This window comes from Cavia porcellus, unplaced genomic scaffold, assembly GCF_034190915.1.
Source record: "Cavia porcellus strain 051 isolate PalLab524CR breed Dunkin Hartley unplaced genomic scaffold, mCavPor4.1 scaffold_1, whole genome shotgun sequence".
NCBI classification, from domain to species: domain Eukaryota; kingdom Metazoa; phylum Chordata; class Mammalia; order Rodentia; family Caviidae; genus Cavia; species Cavia porcellus.
In genome coordinates, this window is record NW_026947484.1 from 113,728,918 (window position 1) to 113,744,024 (window position 15,107).

Here is a 15,107-nt window from a genome sequence, read left to right on the forward strand (position 1 = left end):
TGCTAACTTTGAGCCAAGCTTGTGCAATTTAGCAACTTTGGTGAGACCATATTTCAAAATTTTAAAAAGGGATATAGTTCAGTGAGAAAGTCCCGAGTTCAATTTCCAATACCACCTCAGCAAAAAAGAAGAAAGAAAGAATGAAAACAATAAAAGAAAAAACATGGTATGATTCATGGTCATAAATTTAAAGGGAGACCTGCCATCAGCATTGTGTAACAGTCCTTTTTAGTTATCACATAATACATATAGACTTACTATGAATATAATTTTAAATTTAATAAGAATTTAATAAAGATTGTGATCCTCCAAAGCATGAGGAAGCAAGAGGAGTTATAAAGAGTTGAAGATGATTAAGAGGTTGGAGTATTTTGCATTCCAATGCTCCCTCCTCATCCTCAGAGCAGCTATGTATCATCTTGCTCTCCCCTTTTTCCCTACCTTCAAATAAATCATCTGCTTTTATTCTAAACTCTGCTTCTTTAGTTCTTTATCGATGCTGGGTTTAGCATTGCCAGGAGCTGTATGTACCAGCAGAGCTGTATGCCATGTTGTGGTATTTGATAGCAGGGCATGACCCTCTCCAAACTTTACATTAACTGATGCGTTGGCAGCAAAGGCTGCCACATGATCTTGCAGACAAGAGCCACAACACAGGTGTCAGACTTCTTCCACCAATGCCCATCATACAAACGTCCCAGCTAAAACTTCCATCTGCTGCAACTACAACCACAGTCTGCTAGAAGAAGCCGCATCACTCATCACCCTCTCCCCAACAGCAGTTGGATAGTTTCTCAGAGGGGAAAATGTAAGAATGGGAGTGAGGGTGTGTGCCAGGGTGTGCAGGTAAGGAAAAGATAAGATGGAGGGCTGGTTGAGCTTCGTTAGAGGCTAATAGAGAGATTTACTAAGGGCGGAGGCCTTTCCCTCTGCAGAATCAGAAAGACAAAGGCAAAACAACAACCACAAAGAACTACTTAAACATAGTACTAGTCCTTAATCCCCACCCACCCACAATCCTTGCCTCCACCAAACAACAGAGAAGGTCATATGACCGGAAGAAGCCCCAGGGGAGGACCAAAAATAGCCATGGAGCCAATCAGATTCCAAGAGCCTACAGGGAATAAAGGATCTCAATTAAGAGGGGGCCCTAGACAAGAATCTACCAGTATTTCACTTCCCAAAGCTCACTACTCACTCGGAGTAGCTATCGACCATCTCTCTCTTACTCCTTTTTCTCTATCTTTAAATAAATTGTCTGGACAGTGCCACTGCAGGGCCTTGCAAGCCAGTGGAGTTCTCTGGGGCCTTTCAGCGATCTCCAGCCCCAGTGCCTGAGTCATCATGCCACCCTCTTTCCTCGTCAGGAAGCCCTGTGACCCTGATCACAAGCCTAACTATAGCAAGCTGCAAGATTCCTTTCCGCAGTTCACTTCCCAGCAGCTCCATGAGCAGGCCCGGCTGCTGGCAGCCATCCCACTTCCCAAAGTCCCCAACCGCACAGCCTCCCTGCCTTCGCTCATTTGGGACACTGTCAGGTTGCCTCTAGCTCAGCCGCTCGGCTGGGCCTCCCTTAGCCCCAGGAGAGTCCCAAGGCGGCTGAGCTGAACTGCCTTTGTGACAAGGACAGCAGGAAGGGATCCCAGCCCCCTATGCCACCTTGGCCAGCTCCTTCATCCTTCTCTGCCTCGACTTCTTCCCTGGAAGCTGAGGCCTATGCTGCTTTCCCACACATGAGCCAACAGCCCAGGTAGCTGGCTGTGCTCCCCATGGCCAAGGACCTCCAGTCTCACAAGGTCTTCAACTGCAAATACTGCAGCAAGGAATACCTCAGCCTAGCGCCTTCAAGATGCACACCTGGACTTACATGCTGCCCCGCCTGTGAACCACCTTCAGGAAGGGCCTGAAGGAGCACATCCGCACCCACACTTCGAGAAACCCTTCTCCTGTTCCCACTGAGCAGCACTTTCGCCAACCACTCCAACCTGTGGGCTTGGACATGGAGAAGTACCAGGGCAAGCCGTGCTCCCGCACCTTCTCCTGCAAGTCCCTGCGCCACAAGCACCAAGTGTCTGGTTGCTCGGGGTCCCCACTGACCTCCTACCTCTCCGGCCCTCCCTGCAGCACCCTAACTCCAGAAGGAAGGAGCGCGTCCTTGCCACCACCCCAGAGTTCCCTTCTGCGCACCCATCTGCCTGCGTTCATCCCTTAGGACTTTGGTGAAGCCCTGTTCCTGTTCTGTTCAGTCCACTCCTGGGCCATGGGGAGGAGCAAGAGTGGTCTTCCGTGCCTTTGCCTGGAGTCCTTCCCGGCAGCCCTGTGGGGCGGATTCTTGAGCTGGCCTCTGTGTGGGTTTTCGTATCCAGAGCTATTTGAATGGAGCTGCTTTGCGCCACAGGATAAAACTAACAGGCTGACTGGGAAGCTCCCACTCCACTCAGCAGGCCACTCATGCCCCTATTTCCACCTTCCCCAAGGAAACTTCAGGCCACCTCTTTCAAGGTGTGACTATGTAATAACCCACCCGGTGTGAGTCCCCAGCACAGACTGGAGGACAGACTGGAGGAGGTGTGTAGACCTCCTGATACCCCTGGGCCTGAGCAGCTATTTCAGCCTCCTGTTTGTCATGGTGACAACTGCCTGTTTTATGGGCAATTTAATATTGTCTCAAAAGGAACTGGGAATAATAGCCCTCAATTGTCACTAGCCAAGAAGGGTGCTTTGCCCTGACCAGTATGTCTCCCAGAACTATTTTGGGGGTCTGATAGGTGGGTGTCAGAGAAAAATGTTTACATTTTTAAAGGGACCACGGTACTTACATTTCAAGCAACATTTTGTATAAAGGAACAAGTTTCATATAACTCTATGCACAGTTGATATTCAATAAAGTGTTAATTTATTTTAAATAACTAGTCTGCTTTTATTTTTAAAAATATTTTTACAATTAAATGTAGGGAAGAAGGAAAGGATTTTGAACCTATGAAGATTGTGATGGCGACAGGGTTCATGCACTGCTGATTCCTGTGGAGCTGAATGGAAGTCAGAAGCTCCATGGAGGTCTGTTTCTCCACCTTTATTTTGGAGGAGGAGTTCACCCCACTTCAGTTCCTTGGGGATCCAGAAGGGCAAGCAGGTGTTCCTTGTTCCCGAAGGTTCCTCTTAAGCCATAGAATGGGTATTTTGGGAACTCAAGATGGCAAGGAAATTTTTGAAGACTTCCAAGGAGATATTCTCCATAACTCCCTGTTACACCTGTTAACTTTTTTTATTGCTGGTAGAAAATTATTTTTGTCATATAGTTTTCCCATTCCAGATGCAAAATTAGTTTTATTGCCTTCCAATGTTATTTTTGTGACTTTCAAATCTTGGCTCATAGGGTTAGTGGGACAGAATCTTACACATTTTCTCAAGATGATTGTTCTTAAAATTTGATATAGTACTAAATAAAATTTATGGCTCCTCTCTTACATGTTAACTGTGTAATCTTTTAAAAAAGTGTCAACAATCTTTATTAGAAATGATTGTATTGGCCAGGCAGGGTGGCACACACTTGGACTCCCACCATTGGAGAGGCTGAAGCAGAAGATCTCCATGAGTTTGAGGCCAGCCTTCAGCATACATAGACTCTAAAAACCACAAAAAGAAAGGAAGAAAGAAAAAAATTCATTATTTGTCGTAGTTACTTTTTACTCGTCGCTGAGACAAAATACCTGATGCCCAAGTTGGGAAAGAAAAGGTTTATTTCTTACAGTTTTTGGAGGTTTCAGTCCACACTCAGTTGGCTCCCAGGCAGGCAGGCATGGCTGGGCCACGGTTCATAGCAGCTGCAAACAGCAAACAGGAACCGGCAAAGAGCAAGACATACCTTCTTTCTGCCATTACATCACATTCTGGCTCCACCCCTATGTGGGTGGCACACTGATACCATCAATCCAATCACTAGACAATGAACCATCACAAATACACAGTGCAAACTCATGAGGCCTGGGGGACACACACATAAACCATGACATTATTATATGCGCTTATTTACTTCCAAATCTGACTCTTCTGTGCTTTAAACTGTATGTAAAGAATGTAAATTTAACTATCTCTAATAGCTCCAATTACATTTGTAAGCTTACACTTACTGATAAGTATTACACATTTTATTATCAAAACAACTTAAAAATGAATGGAAATATAAGAGCTGAAAAGCAAAAATAAATAAATTTTAAAAATATATTTAAAGGGAAGTGAAGGTGGCTGGTGGCCTATGGAGGAGACAGTGGGTTGATGGTAAGTGACAATGGCTAGGACTCCAGTGGGTACAAGCCTCACCTCCACCCCACCCTGAGGCTTCTCGATCACTGATCCCGTCTGTGTCACAGCATCTCAGTCCACTAACTGAGTCCGTGTCCGGCTGTAAAGGCACTTGAGCCACTGGCTTTGAGTCTGGGATCACTTGTGAGGCCAAAGGTAGGGGAAAGGTGCCATCCCAAACTCTTGCCAGCCCCGGTGCCTTTGCACAGACTGTGGTACCCACCATCCTGTGTCTATGCTGTGCCTCCAGTGTGGCCAAAGTTTCCTGATGTGTTTGCTTCCTCCTAGGCTGTGGGCTGTAGTATTAACACTCGGACTTCCCTTCCCCCATTATGTCGCCCTGATGAGTGCCCCCCACTCACCCTTGGTTGTAGCTGCTGGTCGCCAGTAATGCTGTCCCGGCCACCGCTCGAACACGTGTTACCTGTGAGCAGGGACTGGGCTATTTTCAGTGCAGGGAGGGCAAAGCAGCTGCTTATGATAGACAAAGTATTCAGGTACAAGGTAAAGATATTCAAAGAGCCAGAAAAGAGTATTTAATGATAATTACAAAGAGTACCTTCCAAACCTGGTGTGATGCTACAAATTTGTAATCCCAGCAAGTCAGGAGGCTGAGGCAAGAGAATGGAAAGTTCAGTCTAGCCTGACATCTTAGTGACTTGCCAGACCCTGTCTCAAAAGAATTTTAAAGAAGGCTGCAGATGTAGCTCAAGGTAAAGACCTGGGTTCAGTGCCCAGTAGTGGGGGGAGGGGGGAATTGTTTTATGTTTTTTTTTTTTTTTTTTTTAAGGAAAAGAATTAAAATGCAGGGCTGAGGTTGTAGGTCAGTGGTAGAGTACTTTCCTAACATGTATGAGACCCTGGGCACAATCCTCAGAACTACAAAAAGGAGAAACAAAAAATAAGAAAACTGCTAACAACTATATTGACACTTAATGCAAGGAAGAAGCTACTTTTTTTTTTGGAGACAGGATCTGCAATTCAAGCTGGCTTTGATCTTACTATGACGCCCTTGAATCCTGGCCTAAATTCTCTGCAGTCTTTCTGTCTCAGCCTCCCAAATGTGCCACTATACTCGGCTCAAAAAATCCATATCTTTTTTTGAGACAGAGTCTAGCTGTGTAGTTCAGCCGGGCCTTGAACCATTATGTAACTCCAGCTGGCCTCTGATTTTCATCAATCTATCTGCCTCACCATCCCAAGTGCTGGGATTGCATTGCTGGGATTATAGGTGTGTGCCACCACAACCAGCCAAGAAGTTACATTTTAAACCAATTTAATAGTTAGCAAACTAGTACTAGAAATTATGCCTCTTCTTAAATTAGCATGTGTCGTTTGACTCAACATCTTTTTTAATGCTTTGCCAACTATAAGGCCCAGTTTCTAAAAATAATTATACAGTCATCTTCTTGTTACTAACAATATTCTGTTTTCTTCTTGCAAAATTATAATTCTTCTGAGTATTCTGTAACCTCCAAATTTATTCCTTTTTTTTTAGTACTGGAGATTGAACCCAGGGGCATTCTACCACTGAGTTATATCTCAGCCCTTTTTTATTTTGAGAATTTCACCAAATTGCCAGGCTGACCTCCATCCTCTTGCCTTAGCCTCTGGAGTACCTGGAATAACAGGATTGTGCCACATGCCAAATACTTGTTCTTCATATATGACTCAATAAAGAAAAAAATATATATATATATGTATATATGTACATACACATACGGAGAGAGGTTATTTGGTTGCTGTTTTATGTATTTATTTTGTGGGTTTTTTTTTTTTTTTTTGTACTGGGTATCAAACTCATGATTTTGCATTTGCTAAGCAGGCACTTACACCACTGAGCTGAACCACTGGCCCTTTGGTTTGTTTATTTTTGTTTTTGTTTTTTTGGTTCAGGGGATTGAACTCACAACCTGGTGCTTGGGCTGGGTTATGCCAGTTTCTATTTTCAACCTTTTTCCTTATCACTTACTGTGATAGAGCAGAATACTCTAAGCACATATTAATTGATTTATTTATGGCAGGTTTACTGAATGCCTGCTCTATGCCAGGCACTGTTTGAAGTATTTGAGCTACATGAAGAATAAAATTAGTCCTGGGGGTGTAGCTCAGTGGTAAAGCACTTGCCTGCCAAGCATAAGACTGGGTTCAGTCTCTAGGACTGGGAAGGAAGATGAGGCCAGGAAAGAATACATAAAACTAATAAATAAAATTCTTGCTCTTATGGTACTTTTACTATAGGAAGGTGAGCGTATTAGTAGACAACTAAGCACAAAATCGTAGTATGCAAGGAGAAAAGTAAAGCAGCAATGGAAATAGAAAATGAGTATGTGAATCTCTGTGTGTGATGTTTTAATTTAGGGAAACAAGACATAGATCTCCACACTGAAAAGCTGACAGTTAAACTGAAATCTGAAGAGAATCAAAATGCAAACCATGTGGGAGGGGGATGAGGTGGGTGCACGCCTCTAATCCCAGCATTGGGGAGGCTGAGGCAGGAAGATCACTGTGAGTTCAAGACCAGTCTGGGCTACAAAGTGAGCTCAAGCCCAGACTGAACTGCACAGTGAGACCCTGTCTCAAAAAGACAAAAGAAAACAAAACAAACAATAAACAAACAAAATAAGCACATGCCATTGGCTGTGTACAGGCAGAGGGCGCAGCTGGGCGGGGGAGAGATGTTCTGGAATTAGCAGAGCTGGAGTCAATTCAACTCATGGACAGGGTGATCAAACGTGGACCCAGGATGGGGAGCAAAGGGACAAGGACAAGGTAGGCCCTAAGCTGTGGAACTCTGAAAACTACTAAAAGGACTGTGGCATTTACTACGAAGAAAATAGGGTGCCATGTGTGAAAGGTTTTGAGGAGTGAACTGATAAGAACTGACCAGGGTTTTGTTTCTATGTTGAAGTGTTCTTAAAGGGGACCCAAAGACAGAAGCAGAAACTCTGAGATCAGTTAGAAATCTGTCGTCACAAATTGGATAAAAATTATGTGGATTTGGACTTGTTTGAAATTGGAATAGTTTTTGAAATGCTGCCCTAAAGATTTATGGATGGATCCAATCCTTTGGAAGATGCTTGTAAGACGTGGGAGGCTCCTGAAGCAGGACCCAGAGCAGCAAGAAGATTTGGGACACAAATTTGAGAGTCAACAGCAGATAAATCTTAGCTTGGGGGAGCCTGTGTGTGCTCCCCCAGAGATTATAAGCAGGGAGAAAGTCCAAGGACCAAGCACTGCAACATTCTGACACAGTGGAAATCTGAGAAGGAAAGAGTGAAAATTGGCTTTTGAATTTAGCAATACAGAGGAAACTGTTTTCATTTTTAGTAATACATCCTCTCATATATAACATTGCCTCTTAATTTCCATGTGAATTTGAATTGCTTTTTTTTTGGCTTTTTGAGACAAGTTCAGGCTGACCTTGAGCTCACTTTGTAGCCCTGGCTGGTTCCTAATTCGAAACGATCCTCCTGCCTCAGCCTCTTGAGTACTGGGATTACAGGCGTGAGCCACCACGCCCAGCTGTGAATTTGAATTCTTAAACTCTTGAGTTTTAGACATACTAGTGAATTCATAGTTGTTATGGAAACCTTTATGGTGAGTTATGGAAACCTTTATGATGAGTTTTGTTGTTGTCGTTTTTCTTGTTGTTGTGTTTTATACCAGAAATCGAACTCACAACCTCACATTTGCCAGGCAAGCGCTGATGCTGCTGGGCTATGTCCCCAGCCCCCAAGAGGGGTTTCTTGTTGATTTTTATTAATTGGACAGTCTTACTATGTAGTTTAGGGTGAAATTCATTTCACTATATAGCCCCGTCTGGCCTCTAATTAGCTTCATTCTCCTGCCTCAGTCTCCTCAGTGCTACAACTACAGAAATGTGTCGCCATGTTCATCTATCCTCTAGGTGAACCTAGCTACAATGACGGATGAACACCAAGATGTTTGTGCTGGGAATGTAGTTCAGGAATAGAACACTGGCCTAATATGTGCAAGGCTAGGTCTGAGCTGTGTTGCAATAATGTACTTTAAAATGCATACAACATGAACTATGTTGGAAGCTTTATAAAAGCCATAATCATAACTCTTTCCATATGTCATAGACTAGCCCTGTAGTATCCTAATCTTCATGTGGTCTCTCAGCCACTTTCTTCTGAGTATTTTAAAAGTTACTTTCCTCCCTATTTTTGGTCCACCCTGACACATGTGAATGTTAGAATAAAGCAAACTTTTTTCTCCATGAATGATCACCAATTTCTGGATCTCAGCTCTCTCACATATGTCATAACTAACACATTTTCAAACAAGCTTTTTCTTCTATTATACAAGGCCTCACTATGTGACCCAGAGTGGCCTCAAATTTGACGATCCTCCTGATTCAGCCTCCTGAATGCTAGAACTGTAGGTATGTGCTGCCATGCCAGCCTCCATAATTATCTTACTTTTTTTTTTTGACAGTATGGGGGTTTAAACCCAGGACTTGAATACAGTGCTCCATTTTTTATTTAGTATTTTTTTATTTTGAGACAGTCTCATTAAGTCACTGAATTGCCCAGGCTGAGCTAGAACTTTTCATCCTTTTGCCTCAGCCTTGAAAGTGTTTGTGTTATAGGCATGTATTATCATGCCCAGCCTCCTTGAATAAATTTTAAATGAACAAACATTTAGAGCTGGGCAGAGTGGTACACGCCTGTAATCCCAGCGCCCTTAAGGATGAGGCCAGAGGAACTCTGTGAGTTTGAGGCCAGTGTGAGCTACACACTGAGATCTTGTCTCAAAAATAAAATAAATCCATAAATGTTAAACAAAAAGTACAATATGGGTATTGTCTCTTTTGTGTTTTTTTTTTAGAGTCTCACTGTGTAATTCAGTCAGGCCTAAAGTTCTCAGTGATCCTCCTTATTTAGTCCCCCAAGTGCTGGGATTATAGGCATATGCTATGGTGCCCTGCATACAATTTTGAAATCAGGACCTTTTAAGATGTTTTAAATAATGTAATAACACCATGTATCTAGGTATTTATGTGACCTCTAGGTAGTAGGTAGTGTGTGTTGCTTGCACACTTCCTTTTTCTTTCATGTTTTACTATATGGTTCAGACTTGCTTTGAACTCACTTTGTAGCCCTGCCTGGCCTCAAACTTGCTTAGATTCTCCTGCCTCAGCCTCTGGAGTGCTGGGATTACAAGCATGTACCACCACTGCAGACTCTGGCTCCTGGTTGCTTTATTGTATACCTTGAGGAATTTCCTCCCACATCCCAGTCATGGAATTAATATGTGCTATTCTGTTAGTGACCCCCAGATGTGTGCTTCAGGAAGATGGAAGTTGTTTTTTTTGAGCCTGTCGGAGCGCCTACCCATCTATTGTTGTACCTCCCTCCCCAACTCCTCTGTGAATCAGTATTAAGAATTGAAATCATTGCATTTGGATCCAGAACACAGCTGTGATGCTAAATATATTTTTATGATGCATGCTCACGCTTTTGTTTCGGTAGTTTATTGTTGTTTTTAAAGATTTTTTTGTTGTTTGTTGATTTTGTTTTGTTTTGTTTTGTTTTTGAGACAGAGTCTTGTTATGTAGTTCAGTCTGGTGTAGAACTCACTATGTAGCCTAGCCTGGTCTTGAGTTCACTGAAATTCTCCTGCCTCATCTTCCCAAGTGCTGGGATTACAGGCGTGTATCACCATATCCCATTTATGCTAACACTTTTTAAATCTTCACAAACTATCAGGAAGTAACTGCTGAAATAGAGTCCTAACTCACTATCTGCATGCAGCTGTTGGGAAACACCTCCTATGTACTATTTGAAACCCAGGAAGGCCAAGTCTCCTTTAGCTTCAACCGCTGCCTAATATTCTTAAGCATTCACTACATGCAAGAGACATGAGCTGTACTGAGAGTCGGAGAAAAGAATGGAAAACGAGGGCAATGCCACAAGTCAAAACTCACAAATGACCAAAATAACACTGTAAGACTAATCACTAAGTGGAAAAAGTTGCTTTAACTCGAACCCAGGACTCTATCTTCAAATCAACAATTCTCTGTAGGGTGTATGCATTCAGTAATCCCACTCCCTAACCCACGCCCTAGGCCTGGCTGCCAAAACAGCACCGCCTACCTTGCTTGTCTCGAGGGTGTGGTCACGTGATAGGGTGGGACCAATCAACAGCCAGTCCGCCTGGTGGGGGTCTTCCATAAAGCCCCAGACACGGCCAGCCGGCTATCCTGCGGCAGCCATTTGGACTGGAGCTACTGACGACGTCCGGCAAACGGAGCCTCTGCCCCGTACTACTTCGTCGAGTGCAAGCAGGAAGAGACAAACCGATAAGGTCCTTTTCGTAAAAGGTAATAGAAATTCTGCAAATGGCACCACACTAGCTGTTCATCTGGTGAGACCCCGGGGAAGAAAACCGTTTTTTCCTCTTCCCCCTCCCCCATTAACAATGGGCGACGGGCAGGGCAGTTAGGGAGAAACCACCGAGGTGCGAGCCTGAAGTCTGAGCTGTGAGTTGCTTTAAGAACTGTTACCAGTAGGCCGTTTTTCACCCCTTTCCTGTCTCCTCCCCATGCTTGTTTTTCTGCAAGGGTTGGGAGTAGGGCTGGGAAGAAGGAGATTGGGGCAGCATCCACAGAGTTGCACACTTGGACTGTTAGCTCTTAGGTCTTGGACTGATAGGTTCCTCTTAGTGCTGTAAATTGGGCATGGCAGAAGTTTAACTGGCATCTGCGTTTAATATTGGTTGACATTTGGAAAGACAGATCTTTTTCTTGATTGATTGATTGATTCATTCATTCAATTAACTTTTAAATTTTCAGAACATGAAAAGCTCCTGCTAGGGGGCTGCAGAATCGGAGGTGGGCTTGACCTTAAGGTACTGCCCTTTGAGTGAAGCTCTAGTAGAAGAATGTTTCAGAGAAATAGGTGATAGGGCGGAATAGGGTGGCACAGGGATGGCACTGTGAGTCTTTGAATGACTGAGCCAATGTCAGCTTGGGTGGTGTAGCAAGAGATGAGGCAAGTGAGATGCACCAGGGAGCACACTATAAAAAGTGTTAAAAAGAAAGACAGTGTATTGAAGAATGATCTCCCTCCTTTATATATATATTATATATAATATATATGTATTTGTACTGAGGATCAAACTCATTAACTCCCACTTTCCAGGCAGGTGCTTGTGCTCCTGAGCTAAACTCCTGGGTCCATCATTATTACATTAATTCATGTGAAAGATGACAAATGATTGAACAAAAGCAGTGGGTTTGGGAGACATTGAATGAGAGAATATATAAATTTACATTTAGCAGTCACTTGTATAAAAGTATTCGCTACCTTGGAGTGGCTGAGAATTGCATAAGAAAATGTGTAAATTTATATTGGGAGAGGGTTAAGACAGGGACTTGCTATATAGTTCACACTGGTCTTGACTTCCCTGTGTAACCCAGGCTCCAACTCATGGTGATCCTTCTGCCTCACCCTCCCAAGTGTTGGGACTGCAGCCTGTTTACCATCATCCCTAGCTGCTTTATAAATATTTAATAAGTTAACAAATAGAATTTGGAAAATGGTATCCTGGAAACCAGAGTAGAGTTTTAAGAGAGTCATAATCATACTCAAGTAGCCTGTTACTGTAAGGCCAAGTAAGATTCAGAAAGAATCCATTGGACTTAATAACTAAATATGGTAAGTGTTAAATAGTTTGTGGGGATTTTTGGTAGAATATGAGGAAAAGTGTGAAGTGAGGAGTAAAAAGAAAGTAGTTTTTGCAGACACCCAATATGAGATACAGAGCAGATTGAGACCACAAGCAGATAATAGATAAAGATTTGGAGTATTTAAGTATTTATTATTGGGTATTTAAGTATTGATTATGAAGAGATACTAATGACATACAAACTCCAGTCATCTTAAGGGAAAAATTTTTAATGAACTTGAGAAAATATGTACAGAAATGTTGAAACAAGCACAGGAACTGTGTATGTGGTGGTACATACCTGTAATCCTAGCTACTTGGGAGTCAGGAAAGGATGGAAAGCTCATGCCCAGCAAGTTGGGCTATAAGACAATTTAGCAGGACTGCCTCCAAATTTAAAAAAAAAAATTGCAGAAGTAGCTCAATGATAAAATCTTTGTCGTGTAATTCAATCCCTGGTACCTTTTTTCATTTCTTTTTCTTTTTCTTTTTTAGTTAAAGATAGAGAAAAGAAAGAGCAAAGACCTTCAGGAGTGGGTATTATCTTAGTCTCAGGACTCAGAGTTCTAGACCGGAAGGCTCCTCAGACTGAATGGCTGAAAGCATTGGCCCAGAGAAGACTAATATCTAAACTATATAAGGAGCTTAGAAAACTTAGACCTTCCCAAATTTAAAGACCCACTCCATATATGGGCATCTGGAGAATAGACACTTTACAGAAAAAGAAGTACAAATAGCTAGCATGCAAAAAATGCTAAACATTGCTGAAAAATATAAATTAAAACATCTCACATCAGAAAGAACAGCTGTCATCAAAAAATCAATAACAAATGCTGGCAGGGTTCAGGGGGAAAAAGAACTCTTCTCAGATTTTGATAGGAGTGTAAATTGGTACAACCACTATAGAAAGCAATATGGAGATTCCTCAAAAAACAAAAGGTCCCCAAAAAATGTTTTTTAAAAAGGAAAGTTTCTGCCGGGCGTAGTAGCTCATGCCTGTAATCTCAGCACTCGGGAGGCTGAGGTGGGAGGATCGTTGCCACTTTGAGACCAGCCTGTACTACAAAGTGAGCTCAAGGCCAGCCTGAACTGCATAGCTAGATCCAGTCTCAAAAAAGAAAAAAAAAAAAGGAAAGTTTCCATTTGACCCAGCTATGGCCCTCTAAGTATCTTCCTAAAAGAGTTAAAAGTCAGTAATATATATGTACTCAAGTTTATAGCAGCACAATAGCTAAATCTGGATAACAGCCCATATGCCCATCAAAACAGATGAATGGATAAAGAAAATGTGGTGTTTATCATTTATATAAATGGATGTAACTTGAGATAATATTAAGTGAAATAAATCAGACACACAACTTTAAATATTTCATTATTCCTCTTGCTTGAGGAAACCCAAAGTATAAATAAGGAAAATGGGGAGATACTAGGAAGTACAAAGAATTCATTTAAATGGGAAGAGGAATAAGAGTTGAGGGGTGGAGGAGGGAAAAAGAGTTTAAAGAAAAAAGCATTGAAGGGGAAAAAATGGGAGGAGAAAAATGTAAAATGCCAGGGAAACAGGTTGGAAAGAGAGGAGGACAAAAGAAAAAGAATGTGTTATGTACATGTACAAATCTCCCATGATGAATGTGATCATTATGTACTGCAAACGTGTTAATGGAAAAATAAATTCAAAAGGACATTTTCCTCAGAAGTTGTTGATAGAAATATATCTGATAGGTATTTGTATATTTGTAATGTTGTAGTTACCAGGATATTTATCGCAACATTGCTTACAGTAGTAATAATGACAATAACCATATATGTGTATCTATATGATAATATATTACACAGTTATTAAAATGAATTAGGAGGGGCTGGGGATTTAGCTTAGCAGCATAAGCACCTACCTTGGAAGTGTGTAGTCGTGAGTTTGATCCCAGGTACCAAAAAATATAAAAATTAAAAATTAAAAAAAATGAATTAGGAGCCAACCAGGTGGAATATGCCTGTAATCCCAGCACTTAGAGGCTAAGGCATGAAGATAGAAAATTTGAGACTAAACTGGAATACTAAGTGATTTAGCCAGGCCTTGTCTCAAAATAAGCATTAAAAAAGGGCTAGAGATTTGACTTAGGGCAAAAAGGCTTTGGGTTAAACCCCTAGAACTGGGAAAAAAAGAATTGGGCAGCAATGTAAGTGCTATCCAAAGACATTTTCTTAGAAATAAGTGCAAAAAACCCCATTTCTATGTATAGAAATAAGTTCTGAACAATAGAAGAGATGTTAATTGGCAGAGTTAAGATGGTATAAATTTTGCTGTATACTGTTTTCATCAAAATGTCATGTCATGTGGATCTTAAAATTCAAATAAACTGTTTTTATTTCTCTGGGTTTTCCTTTTTGTAAGAAATCCTTAAATTTTGCACCAAGAATCCTTGGACTTACCAGTTATTTTGTGATGAGTTAATGAGTAAACAAAAAGGTGGTGATATTTTTATGCAACTTATTCATAGAACCATGGAGTGAGTTGACAAAAGAATACTACACTATTCACAATAATCTTCAACAAAGAAAACTAGGTCTTTTCATAATCCTTTATGGAGCATTGTCTTTGGGCAATTGTAACTAGGGATTACTACATAACATTCAATTCTTGATGCTAGACACCTGTGATGTCTTTTTAGAAACATATCCATAGGCAAGAATGTTTAAAAAAAATAAAATAACAACTCACTTAAAACAATGGACTTTTCACATAGAAAGAACACGTTTTATGTGTAGTCACAATAAAAAAAGAGACAGGGTCTCTTAAAGTAGCTAAGTTGTGTAGCCTGGACTTGAATTTATGATCCTCCTGCCTCTGCCTCTAGGTATACTATGATTATAGGCATGTGACACTGTGTCCAGTCTAGCCAAGCTATTTTTTAAAATAAACAAGATTAAAATACTTTGTATATAAGGTGGAATAATTACAAATACTTTGTAAGAAGGAAAATTTCTTAGTGTTTGTTTCTATATAGTAAACTTCATCTCATTTTAAACAAAGGCCCCTAAGGAATGCCAAGCATTCAACCCTAAGAAGATAACAAAACATTAGCTCTTTTGCCCAATGACAATTAGCAAAA

General features: G+C 41.5%; 1 protein-coding gene and 1 pseudogene across 1 annotated transcript in view; both read left to right on the forward strand.

The window, feature by feature from the left end:
• Positions 1 to 1,344: 1,344 nt before the first annotated feature.
• On the forward strand, positions 1,345 to 2,212 carry LOC100719375 (zinc finger protein SNAI1-like; annotated as a pseudogene).
• Positions 2,213 to 10,507: 8,295 nt separating this feature from the next.
• Brdt (bromodomain testis associated) overlaps positions 10,508 to 15,107 on the forward strand; it is a 46,684-nt gene continuing 42,084 nt past the window's right edge. The window contains exon 1 of the mRNA XM_063254181.1: positions 10,508 to 10,651. The gene's annotated coding sequence lies outside the window, so the exon portion shown is untranslated. The remainder of the gene's footprint in view (positions 10,652 to 15,107) is intronic.